The sequence below is a fragment of the Pinus tabuliformis genome, chromosome 7 (genome assembly GCF_031772625.1).
Source record: "Pinus tabuliformis cultivar Carrire ecotype Pingquan chromosome 7, CPIR1, whole genome shotgun sequence".
NCBI lineage: Eukaryota > Viridiplantae > Streptophyta > Pinopsida > Pinales > Pinaceae > Pinus > Pinus tabuliformis.
The window spans coordinates 1,694,333,160-1,694,347,467 of NC_142293.1; the positions used below are offsets into that span (position 1 = coordinate 1,694,333,160).

Here is a 14,308-nt window from a genome sequence, read left to right on the forward strand (position 1 = left end):
TGTTTATTTACTGTGTATATTTGTAACTTACAATCTGACAGTCATGATATGTTCTAGACAAGAAGTGATCTGGCGGTTCATTCTCTCCTCAGTATTATCGACACTTGATCTGTGGCTTAACACCCGATTGGTCCATGATATCTATTTAAAGAGCATGGAGGGTCATTGGTAGGGTAACCATTCATGAGAGAAGCTTATGTAAATTTTCATTATTTTATTAATAAATTGCCTGAAGTGGCCATGTTGGCTCAGGTCGTGGACTGTTTCCCTCTTTGAGGGTTTTAACCATGTCAATAATACTGGTGTATTGATCTGTGATCTGTTTGTGAGTGGTGTCCTTTGGTGTTCTGTCTGAAGAACTTACCCTGTAAATTCCTACAAATCTCCATGGTAAGGGGAAATTGCAACAAAGTCGGTTTAAAGTGGAATGAATCTCCATGATAAAGGGAAGATATATGGATATCTATTGAAGTATCTCAAGCTGCTTACCCATCATTTATTCCCTTGCTACTTGCCTATCATTTATTCCCCTAAAAATTTTGGCTCTCTATAAATTAAGACTATATCTAACATTGTTCCTTTCAATAATCATCTACCTAATCTAAGGCACCATCAATTTCTTTCTATTTTTGAGAATCTAAGCAACATAAGAACCCTATAAAGAAGAAAGAAGGGAAGAAATAAGAAAGTAAAAACCTAATAAGAAGGAAAATCTAAAAGAAATGAATATTTGCATCTTATTAATAATTTTGTTACATATTTTTTAAATATTTATATGTTTAATATATATTAATTATTTTTATTATTAAATTATATGTTTAATATATATTAATTATTTTTATTATTAAATTATATGTTTAATATATATTAATTATTTTTATTATTAAATTATATGTTTAATATATATTAATTATTTTTATTATTAAATTATATATTTAATTTATATTAATTATTTTTATTATTAATAATTTAAAATTACAATTAAGTTGATTTTCATTTTTTTTGTGAATATAAAATTTATTTATAATTAATAATAATTTAAAATAAAATTATAATTTAATTTTTAATTATTATTATTATTAATTTCACCCCTTTAAAATTATTTAAATGTATTTTAAAATAAATAAGTATTTTGATGTAACTTTTTTACCTTATCAGTTGGTGCACGAAGTGTTGTAGAGAAAGCACAATGACAGAGCCACATGATTAAGAAAAGGTCTTGCATTATCTGCATGGTAGACCAGTCAGGGGCCACTTTGCAGGAAACACCATTGCGCACAAAGTCAAACGAGCCAGTTTATACTAGCCCACATTATTCAAGGATGCACATGCCTATGCCTGCAAGTGCCCAATCTATCAGTGATGCGCCAAAAGAACACAAAGGTCAGTAGCCCTGCTGCACCCTGTTGCACTAACTTAACCATTTCAATAGTGGGGCCTGGACATCATTGGGGAAATATTCCCATATTCATCGAAATATCATTGCTACATCCTGACAGCTACAAATTATTTCACGCGGTTGACAGAAGTAGTTCCTCTTAAGCAAGTGAATGACCAAGAAGTCATCAGTTTCCTCAAACAGAACATCATCTCACAATTTGGCGTTCTGGTATCACTTGTTTTTGGCAATGCAACTTAATTTTTGTCTTTAAAGCTTTATGAGTTTGCATTGAAATATGTTATCGTGCTTAAACACTCAGCTAACTACTACCTACAGGGAAATGGTCTTGCTGAATCTATAAATAAAAACCTTATCTGCATTATCAAGATTGCCATTTACTCTGAGCAGTGCAACTGGCACTCCGCTTTGATGAATGCTTTTTGGGCTGACCATGTAACACCCAAACCCTCTTTGAGAAATTCACCATACTTCTTGGTTTATGGGAAAGAAGCCATCCTTCTGCCAACCATCTACTTGTTTGTGCTCCAATTGTCCCAAGAATCCCAAGGCAAGCCTTGTCTGCTAGTTCAGTGTAGGATGGATACACTTCACAAGTTGTAGGAAGAAAGGATGAAAGCAAAATAAAAATTCACACTCCACGAAAACCATATCAAGAGATGGTTTGACAAGAAGTCTGCATGGAATACTAACTTCGGTGTGGGTGACTTAGCCTTGAAATGGGACAAACCCCATGAAGACAAAGGAAAACATACGAAGTTTGAATCCCTGTGGATTGGTTCATACACTGTCTAGGAAAAGATTGGCCCACACACATACCATCTGCAATCACTTGACGAAATGATTGATAACCGTCTTGTCAACGACCAAGACTTAAAGCACTACTTTCAGTAAGCCAAGTTCGCACCCCGCGCCATGTACATAGTTTGTTTACTTTTTGTTGTCTTTTCACTTTTATTTGCTATTTTTTCTCTGCTTTGTTTTGTTCACTTAATCTCATGCTATTTTTGGTTTTTTCAATAAGTGCTACCCTCTACTGAGTTCTGGATTTTGAATGAGTATGTGGCTAAGATCTAAAGAGTCTTGTGACACTGCAACACTTGTTCAGCCCTGTGTCTGTCTTCTTTATGCTTGGTTATAACCTTTGGCTGTTGAAGTCTCGATGGAAAATACGAGTCGTATGTAAGGGGATCTATGGTCCAACCATGAACTTGTGTCCACACTAGGAAACCCCATGTCTATACATAGCCTTCTTCTCTGTGTGTTCAAGTTCATCCAACTAATAGAAATGGAGAAGGGGAAATTCTAAATGAGAAAACCTAAATTAGAGGTCTTACATGCTTCTCTGAATGAATAACCTCTTCTGCTCTCAATAAGTTAGGATCCCTTTTCCACCCCAAAAATAAATAAGTGCCTATGCACAATCCTTTTTAAAAAAATACAAAGGCAAAAGAAGATAAAGACTTCATGTGCAGAGAGGTGAAGCATGAAACTCCACTAGGGTATTGACCAGGCTCGCTAGAAGTGGAGCAATACGTGTGTTCCTACGTGACTCTATCGGGTATTGTCTAGGCCTGCTGGCAACAGAGCAACACCAGAGATGAAAACTTATATTATGAAAATTTTAAACTCACGAGCCAAACTACCATTCCAAGCTTAAACTTGTTGTGTGTTTGACTGAGTTGGCAAAAGGTGAACCATGTTTGTCCATGGGGTAACTAGGGAAACCAAATTAACCTGCACAACGATTCAATGCTCCCTGATAGACCAAGGCCCTGTGTTGTCAATGGACCGAAACAGAGAAGATGGTATTCAACAAGTGTGTCGCCAAGTGTTGTAGAGGCTACAACACCCTCCAAAAATTTCACCTGCATCCAATTTCGGAGCCTTCCTTGGCTTTTCCCTGATGATTGCAAACACTTGGTCTCATCCCATGAGCTCGTGTCGAGTCTTTAAACCCTCTTTGAGTGACCGTTCGATGGTCGTCTTTTAGCATTGATCCACGTGGATATTGGTGGCCACCTGCCAAGTCCACTTGGACCCCCACCATTGTTCCTCTCAGCATTTTCAGTTTCCTTAATTGTAGCACAACTTACTATTTTTAGCAGTTTTTTGGGTCTTGAACTTCTGGAGCCATTTTGAGGCCCTAAACGACGTTTTTTGGGAAATATGGGGGCAACATGGGTCCATGCACCGATGTTGCCCTTCCCAAAGTGGTATTGCTCAGATAGATCTTTCTAACGAGCTATTGTACGCGTCAAACAGAGATCGTATGCCAAAGTTACGACCCCGGGAAGTTGATGTACCAATTTACCCAAACGGGGCCCACAGTTTGGCGTTTCATCTCCTAGGGTTAGGTTTTGGAATTTTAAGAGTTTTCCATTGTTTCTCAAAAATAAATAGGCCTTTGAGCCTCATTGTAAGACAGTTCATAGGCATGTAGCCACCACATCTCTTCTCAGAGATAAGTTACCATCGCCCTAGCTGGTTTATTTCCTTTTCTGGTTGTAAGCATATTTCAGTGTTTTCCATTAATGAAACGAAGTATTATTTCCGCTGCATTTTTGTGTATATGGTTATCTCTGTAATTTTTTGCGTTTCTGTTTAAATCCGGATCAGTGGTATCAGAGCGGTCTACTTTTTCTCTGTTTTTCTTTGCATGTCCCCAACAAGGTCGGGATATAAGGAGTTAGGGCTTGAACTGGTCGAACCTTTTCAAGACCAGCCTCGCAAATCCCGACGGCCTCCCATGGCAGATGAGAAGAAAGACGAGGGGGCAGGAGATCCCATCAAAATCTTGCTCGAAGAAGCCCTCGAGCGACAACGGAACGCGATGATGGACAGCTTTGCCTAGATCCTTCAGCGGCTACCCCTAAGCGACGCATCGACTTCCAGCAGCTACTCTGGAAACGCCACGCCCTTTAAGGTACAAGTTAATTTTGAAATCCCCATATTCGAGGGTCAGATAGACGCAGATGTCGTAGATAAATGGTTAAATTTGCTAGAGGGTTATTTTTCTGTTCATGAATTTTCGAGTCGGGAAAAGATTGTTTTCGCTCTTCTCAAAGCAGCCCCCCACGTCAAGGACTGGTGGGAAACCTACTGCGAGTAGAAGGATGAAAGTACTGGCTCACTATTTTCATCCGCACCCACCTGGGATTCATTCCAGGATGCCATCAAGGAGCAGTACTACCCTGTCGGAAGCTATGAGGATGAATACATAAAGTGGACCACGCTACGGCAGGGAAGGGACCAAGACGTGTCGGAGTTCACCAATCTTTTCCATACCCTTCGCACAAAGTTGGGTATCAAGGATTCGGAGCAACATTTGATACTCAAATACCGCGGCTGCCTGCACAAGTACATCCAGGAAGAAATACAATTCCTGAACATCTCCTCGCTCGGCGCAGCATACCGATATGCCGTCAAGGTCGAGCAAAGTTTAAACAAAAGAAGCGAGACTTTGGATCTGCGAATCCAAAATAGGGGAAAGGTGCCCCTAAACCACAGAACAAAGGACAAAGCCAAGGCGGGACAGCCCAAGACAACCCGCCGAAGCTGCAAGCAAAGAACAGCGCCGCGAAGCCGAAAAAGGACACTGGGAAATGGCGTGAGTTCCATAAGAGCTCCACTCACAACACAAGTGAGTGTCGGGCCAAGCAGTCACTGGTGGCTGAGCTAAAGGTTTCAGAATCAGATGCATGTTCCGACTATGAGTCAGAACCCGATAAGGGGAATGACAAAGGGAAGTAGATCATTGATGCGGATCCCAACGCCATTGTTGCTACCGCCAAGATCAAGAAAAATGAACCCTAAGATCCAGAGGAGGAGGAGCGTCTCTTCCACTCCCAGATGTGGGTAAAGGGCTCCACGATACAGTTCATTGTTGATAGCGGGAGACAAAAGAACCTCATTTCGGCAAAGGTCGTGAAGCGGTTGGGCTTACCGACCACAGCACATCCACAACCATACACCATTGGGTGGCTTCACCAAGGATGAGATCTTCGCGTGAGCCAGCAGTGTCGCCTTCCATACAACATCAAGCCCTTCACGGATGAGGTATTGTGTGACATTTCTCCCCTTGAAGTTTGTGATGTATTATTAGGACAGCCATACTTGTGGAAGCGACATGCTGTGTATGAATCAAGGCCCAGTGTTGTTATTATTACATTGGGAAATAAGTTGTACAGGATACCAGAGGTAGCACCACCTACCGCCATCTCTTTGATTACTGCAAAAAAATGCAGTAAGATCATTTCCAAGACCAGGAAATTTGTTTTCCTGATGATACGCCCTCAAGGAAAGAAGAAGACGGTGGCAGCAGCCTCCAGACGGGGTCCCTCTGCTCGACAACTACAGATGGGCAAGGTTGTGGAGGAGTACGAGGACATCTTCACCTCCCCTGCAGGGGTTCCTTTGCACTGTCAGGTCAAGCACTCCATCGATCTGACCCCAGGTGCGCTGCTACCCAATGGACCAATTTATCGGCGCTCCGTTCTGGAGAACAATGAAATCAAGAGGCAGATTCAAGAACTCCTGCAGAAAGGTCACATCCATCCGAGTTCATCGCCTTGTGGGAGCCCGATCGTGTTGGTATAGAAGAAGGATGGGACATGGAGACTCTGTATTGACTATCGGGCACTGAATAAGATCACTGTCCGCAATAGGTACCCGATCCCGTGGATTGATGACCTCCTGGACCAACTAAAGGGTGTGAAATATTTCAGCAAGATCGATCTGAAGTCAGGATATCACCAGGTACCAATCGAACCCTCTGATGTGTGGAAGACTGCCTTCAAATCCAAGGAGGGCCTTTTCGAATGGTTGGTTATGCCTTTCGGATTGACGAATGATCCTGCAACGTTCATGAGGCTAATGGATGACATCTTACGGCCATTCACCAACTCCTTTGTAGTAGTATACTTGGATGACATTTTGATCTTCAGCCAGAGTTGGGGAGAGCACCTCCACCACATCCGACAGGTTCTTCAAACACTGCGGCAACACAAGCTATGTGCTAATTTGGAGAAATGCACTTTTGGCATGACCCAGGTTCAGTATCTGGGATACATCATTGATGAACAGGGGGTGCATATCGATCCAGCCAAGATCCAAGTCATTCAGGATTGGCCATCCCCAACCACTCTAACAGAGCTCCGCAGCTTTCTAGGTCTTGCCAACTTCTACCGCAGGTTCGTGTTGGGGTTTTCTCATATTACTTGGCCCTTGAGTCAAGTCACCAAGGGAGGGGCGAAAGCAAAATTCTTTTGGTCTGAATCTCAACAGAAGGCATTCATGGAGTTGAAGGAGCGCCTCTGCACGACACCAGTGCTCGCATTACCAGATTTACAACAACCATTTGAGGTCGAGACAAATGCCTCTGACTACGCTATTGGGGCAGTCCTTACTCAACATGGACATCCAGTGGCATATCACAGTGAAACACTTTCAGACACAGTCCGGAAGTACCCCACTTATGATAAAGAGATGTATTCCATTGTACAGGCCTGCCGACAATGGAAGCATTACATTTTGGGGAAGGAAATGGTCATCCACACATACCACCGACCCCTGCAGTTCATACAGACCCAAGGGAAATTGCAGAATGATCACCATCAGAAGTGGTCTACATACCTGCAACAGTTCCACTTGAATATCAAGTATAAAAAGGGCAACACCAATAATGTTGCAGATTGCCTCAGTCGACCACCACTCATGGCATTAACCACCGTGCTCAACTCTTGTGGGCACGAGACTTCTAATTGGCCACTTCTCTACAGAAGCGACCCAGAATTTGGCCACACATACCAGACACTCTTGGAGGGTCGGCATGTTCCAGATTTTCACCTCCAGAATGCCCTGTTATGCCACCTGGGTCACCTTTATGTTCCTTTAAGCGAGCATGCCAAGATGATTTGGGAAGCACACTACAGTCGAGCTGCTGGGCATTTTGGGGTCGAGAAAACGGTGGCAGTACTGCAAAATTATTTCTATTGGCCGAATCTTCGACAGGATGTTGGGAAGTACATCAGATCATGTACTACCTGTGCCATTGCCAAACCAACCATTAAGAAGCACTACCTCTATACCCCGTTGCCTACCCCTAGTCGACCTTGGGAATCCATCTCCATGGATTACATGTCAGGCCTTCCTTCCACTAAGCATGGAAATGACTGTGTTTTTGTGGTCGTCGACAGGTTCACGGAGATGGCCATTATGGCGGCCTGTAAGAAGAATATCACAGCAGAAGCCACTGCTAAAATCTTCTTTGAACGAGTTTGGGTGCACTTTGGGATCCCACAATCTATCATCTCAGATTGGGATAGTCGGTTTCTCAGCACATTTTGGTCCAGTCTTTGGTCAATGCTGGACACCAAACTCACGAAGTCCATAGCCTTCCATCCTCAAATTGACTTGTTTAATTCTCTGTAATCTACACATATCCGTCATTTACCATTTTTCTTGGGAACTATCACCAACGGGGAGACCCATTGGCTATCCAAAATGGGGTGAATAAATCCTACATCCAGTAGCTTTTGAAGTTATTCCTTGACAATGTTTTTCAGAGCGGAGTTCATTCTCCTCTGGGGTTGTCTCATAGGACGACAATCCTCTTTGATGTATATATGATGGGTAAATAGATTGGCAGGAATCCCCTTCATTTTTGTATATTCCCAGGCGAAGGATTCTTTATGATTTAGGAGAACATCTAGAAGCTTTTTTTCAGGGATTTTGACAGATTTGGGTTGATATTCAGGGTCTTTCCTGGCTCTATCTCTACAGAAATGCTATCATGGGACATGGTTGTAGGCAGTTCTTCAAATCCATCTGTTGTTTCAATACTTTCCTGTGTTTCACAGCTCAAGACAGATTCTAGAATTTGCTGGTTTGAATCTAAAACAAAACAGGGGTCACTAATGAAGGTAGTAATTGTATCATCCTCTGTTTCTGTTTTCAACTGAAGGGCCTATCCAATAGTAAGAAATAATCTTAATTCCTCATCTTCAGATTCAGACTCTTCCTTTGGTAGAGGTTTCTTACGACCAGATGGTTTCACTAACGAGCTAGGTTCTGTAGGAGGGTATAACACAAGGTTTTTAGTAACCTGCCCATTTGAGATAACCATATTCCCATAACGACACCCAATGTAAGTGTCTGTGGTTTCCAACCATGGTCTTCCCAGAATCAAGGGATGGCCACCAACTAGGGACTACGTTTGTAGCACTAGGAAATCCACAGGGTAATGCCATGAATCAACTGAGATCGTAATATCTTCTAACTTTCCTACCAGTTCGACTGTAGATCTATCTTCTAGTTCTAACACAGTAGGCGTATGTTTTAGGATTCGAAGACCCAATGTATGCATGGCTTCAGCAATAATGACATTTATAGCAACACCCAAATCTACCAGTACATTCATAATTTCTACTCCATTAATTTGTACAGTTAGAATTGGGTTCCCCGGATCCCCATATTTCATAGGCATAGCCTTTCCCATCATAAAATCTGATAACTTTCCCATCACATGAATAGTGAGTGGGTCCCTTGATTTCTTTCTAGGATTTTTAGCACAATATTCCCTAAGAGTTTTTGCATATATAGGTACATCCCTCATAGCTTGTAACAGGGGAATCTTAACAAATAGATTTTGTAACTCCCCTAACAAGTCAAACTCAGCTTGAGGGATTTGTTTACTCAAGGCCAATCTTTCAGGATAGGGCGGGTCAACTCGGTGTTCTTGAGTAATTAGCAGTTGAGGAGGTGTTTGATTTTTACTAGCTTGGTTTGATTTCTCTTCAACTGTTTCTGGTTCTTTAACCTCACTGCCAACTTGTTCAATAATAATAGGTGAGGGCTGAGCATCTACTACCCGCTTGGATCTCAAGTTCATCTCATAAAGTTCTGTGGTAGAGATACTGTATGAAGGCAGGTTGAGGGTGTTAGCTTGCTAAGCCCCTTTATTGTTAGGATTCGGATTGAGTTGGATAGGAAGTTGAGGGTGAACAGGAGGATTAACAGGAGGTATGCTAGAGGGCAACTGAAGTTGTTGTGGCATTGACTGGGGAAACTGTCCAGGAGGAGAGGGTCCACGCTAGTTCGAGGTCCATGAAGAATTTGAACTAGTTTGAGGAGCCCACTGTTGCCAGGGTGGAAACTGATATTGAGGCCACACAGGTGGATAAGGCATGGACTGAAGACTCATATTAAAATTGTTAAAAGACTGATACGGATCCTGAAACATACCTTGATTTACGGTTGGTAGCCGAGGTTTCCATGGCTTTTTAGATCCCATGAAATACAGTTGATCCACCTCTTCGCTTATCCCTTGAAATACCGCCTTCAATCCTAGAAAGGAGGGGCATGAACTTGTTGATTGAATTAGCTCGTAGAAATAGGCTCTAGGTGGATGCTTCTTTCTGCACTTCGGGAAAAACATAGCCATAGTTCCATCTATTTTTGTTTTACTTGCAGTGTGTCCATCTGTGCATACAAGGTACTCAATATATCAGTCCTTAAGTTATCTAGCAGGTTTCCAATTTCTGCTTTTGTGACACCTCCACCAGATACTTTTGTTGACTGAATTCCTTGTTTATTCCTTGCAATTCCCCTTGAGCACTGAATTCATAGCTCATAGATGGTATCAAAGTCCTCTTTTGATATATCTCCCTTTCCTACTATGTTTAACAGTTCCAGAGAGTCTTCTCGAAAAGCCTGGAGAAGGATAATTTTTAAAATTTCCTTATCCAGGTTAGAATGACCTGATCTTTGTAGTGTGTACTTAAAACGTTCCACACAATCCTCCATATTCTCATCTTCTTTCTGCATGAACTTAAAAATTTCTTCCTTAATATCCTGAGATTTGCAGTAATCCTGATACTTCTCCAGAAAAGAGGTTTTCATCTCATCCCATGTGGAGATAGTCTTTCCTCCTAGACCCATAAACCATCGCAGGGTTGTCCCTTTTAATGTAGCAGGGAAGATTTTTAGTTTCTAAGCATCAGTTATGTAGTCATATCCCTGACACATAATATCAAATTCAAAAAGGAACGTGTCAGGGTCTTCAGAAGTCATCCCATGAAAGCTAGGTAAAGCTGTCAAAGGAATGGGCTTCGTTGGTGCACCAGTCCCAAGATCCCCAATTGGGAAGTCAATCATAGAGGTTGTGGGTTCCATGAATATCCTCCAATAATCACTGGGAATTTCAGCAGGTTTTGCAGGGAATGATGGAGGGGGTCTTGTCACAGAAGTTTGAGTTGCTTTAACAGCACTCCCCTTATCCCGTGGTGATATGAATACCCTTACAACTCCTTCCTCCCTATCATAATGGCTTGATTCCTTAGACCCCTTTCCTGCAACTTCTCCTTCCTTACTAGAATGGGCTGGTTCCTCAGATCTTATGCTTGCAACTTCTTCTTCCTCTGTTACCAGTAGTGGTACTCCTTCATAAGGTACACTTATGCATACTTCTTCTGTTGTTGGAAGGGTTTGGTGTGTTGAATAAACAGGAGGTATTGTGGATAGCACTGGTTGTTCAATAGATTGTCCCTCTGATTTTGTTCGAGTTCCTTCCCTCACGGCAACATGAGAAGATGCCTCTAATTCATATTTTACGATGATTTGTTGGATATAAGTGTTCGGTGTCAAAAGACCATTCGCTCCCCAAGACAAGAGACCAAACAAGAAAAGAAAACGCATAAAAAGAAATCTAAAGCTCAAGACCTGGAGCAGGGTGTCAAAATACCATTCCCTCCCCAAGACGAGAGATTGGGTTTTAACAACTCAGAAAAATTTAGAACAATTAACCAAAGCAAGCGACTCGGCCCAAAAACAATAAATAACAATAAAAATCAAAATACTAAGCTCAGACATAGAGCAGGGTATCACTTCCCTCCCTAAGATGAGAGATTGATCCTTTGGTCAATACAGATCATGTCTTGCACCTTGTTAGCCTTCCCCGGCAATGGCACCAAAATGTTGGTGTCCGAGTGTGAATAAACTATTCCACCCTTTTCCACATTAATTTATCAATCCAGGTGCATACAATTTTCAAGGTAATGCACAAGGTATATGCAGGGGAAAGGTTACAATCTAACATAAACCAAGGATTCACAGTTAAAGAATCAAAGCATCGCTATAACAGTAATTAGAAATAAATTGCAGAACTTAAAAAGGCATTCACAACAATTAAATAAAGAGTTGTAACAACAATAAGAAATTAGCACACAATAACAAAAACAACACACATACAGAAAATACACAGCACCTGATCAGAAGAGCAGGCCCAACTCTCTGATCAGGGCTATGTTAACTCACAGCTAAGAAGAGAACAACAAACTTGCTCGCATTCAATTAGTATAGAAGAAACTGTTACAGTGTTTGTCTCTGCGCAACTAAACCCTTTGCGCAGGAATAAAACCCCTTTTGTACAAATACATGAGAACAACATATTCTCCCGAATTTGGCAACTAATGCCCAAAAATATACAGTTGTTAGAACAACAACTAATTGTCGAGAGAGAGTGATAAAGATCCAAAATAAGCTTGGGAGAAGCTGAGAGTTGGTTATGTTGTTGCACCGATGCCAAACAGCTGTTGTAAATGTGGGATTGTTGTTACGAGCTACGAATGCAATACTTGTTCACCGAAATCTGTGAAAATAGCAAGGTTTAGTAGTTCTCATGGGAAAACCCAGTGTGAACTTACTTCATCAATTTAATATTCCAAGAGACATTAGAAGGGAGGTTTACCTTGTAAGTTTATCACAAGTAATACATATTAGTTGGTGCAAAAAAGATGAAAGGATAGGTGAAAATGTAAGGAAAAGATAGATAGGTTTTGTGCCCAACAGTGAAAAACCTTTCATTAAGGCATGCAGGCTTCAAGGTACTGAAGGTTTCTAAATCATCTTCCTATATGATGAGCTCAAGTCGATAGGAAGTGATTCGTCGTAGCAAAGCCTACGAAACGAAACATGATATCAAGTTTTGAAAATAATTGCAAGGACTAAATCAAGGATGGCCGATGCGAATGAAGGCTAAGATTTTGCAAAAGAATTTGAACCAAGGTTGAACTTCTCTTAAACACATAACAACACTATAATGATTTGGAATCATTTGACTCAACGATAATACCCAAAACCATGAAGACTTTCAATGAGGTTTTATTAACTATAAGGAAAATGGATTTCCCAAACTGGACATGAATGTGACAAAATGTCATTTTCAAGAGCGACATGCTACCTTTTAAATAATGATGTAAAATGGACACCTTCCCCAATTTTCCCCCACCATTACTAGCAAGTACCCCTTTATTTCTTACAAGATTGAGGAGGATAACATACGCTTGGAGTGTAATCTCATCCTTCAGATGAGTCCATCGAAGTATTTTTAACAAACCCTAAGAAGGAATGGTTCGGTCTCGTCATGATTAACAAGTCCTATACTGTTTAATTTCAACAAGTCTAGTAAAGGTGTAAATCGATGTGATTTTCCTTTAAGAGATTGAAAAATACAGAAAAATAAAAATCATTCGGCTCTTTAGCCATAAAATTTTAACGAGCCCAGAGAAAGTAAAACTCGGCGTTTTTCATTTTTAGAGAGTCAAAATAAAAACAACATAAGTAGACTCCATCAGGTTCTTTTTTGTCAGTTTAGTCTCTCAAGTCTGAAAAAGGATTAAATAATACAAGAGAGAACTCTATTGACTATGTTCAATCAACGTATGCCTTTTTCATAAATAGTCCTGGCTCAATCCATAAAAGGGATAAAATTATACTGAGTGGATAGTTGTTCATTTACTTTTACGAGTTCGAACAAGCAAGTACTCGACAATATTTTCGTTTTTTTTTAAGTCTTAAAAGTGCTTAAAAGAAGACTTCATAGTTTTTTCACCTTTCGTAACTTTTAAAGAGCATAAAAAGCGATAAAAGTCTAATAAAATTTCAGAAATGATTCATCTTGACTCCGTAAATGATCCTGCACGTTCAAACTCAATAACTCGTCATAATTGCTCAAACAGGTGTTTTCCCTCTTAAAAAAATTCAAAATATAAAAAATAATATTTTTTAAGCTAAAAAACTTATAAAAGTGGGAAAATGTAATTTATTTTTACCATTTGCATTTTCACCAGTTGAGAGCAGAGAGAGGGGTTTTTATCGTGAAACTTCCAGGCCTGATTCTGAGCCAACCGATGCACGAAATCATGCGTCGTTTCCTCCGGGTAGAAGGTCTTTCCATAATTTAGCTTTCTATCCATTTACGTTTTCATTTTAAGCTTGCATTTGTTTTTTTGGGACAAAGATTTGTCAAAAAATGTGCACTCAGCCCTGTGTGGGTTTCGCTCAATCGGCCCATGCAGATCGATAAAATTTTCCATACAAAAATTCTCTGCCTGCTCGGAATTCTTCTCGAAATTTCCGCACAGCTGCATCCTGTCCATAAAAGGGCAGTTGCACAGGCACAATGGGATATTTTTAAAACAAACTTTGGGGCCCAAAAAACATGAAATGAATTTCAAGAAATATTCTAACTACTTTAAAATGGCCATTTCAGGTCATTTTCTTGCTTAAAAATGGAATGGAGGGAAAGAGAGCACAAAGCGAATGATATGGCTACTTTGGCGGATCCGGCCACTTTGCAGGCTCTTAGTAATTGTGGCATCTTGAAATACTGGCTAATCCCTGGGGTAAAATCCCAAGTAGATGTGATGACATGGTTGGTGAGGACATGGAATTTCGAAGAATAGTGTTTCGTGATTGCTGATCATCGCCTCACCATTGATGTTGATGACATATATTTCCTGATGGTGTTTTCTCATCTAGGAGCCGATCTTTCACTTTTTGGATTGACAGCATGGGGGGAAACTACTAATGGATACTTACGGCGCTTTTGTAGGGGTGCACCACCCAAAT

The 14,308-nt window shown here is 40.7% G+C and overlaps 1 pseudogene; it reads right to left on the bottom strand.

The window, feature by feature from the left end:
- Positions 1-10,390: 10,390 nt before the first annotated feature.
- Positions 10,391-14,308, bottom strand: part of LOC149255038 (uncharacterized) — a 92,653-nt pseudogene continuing 88,735 nt past the window's right edge.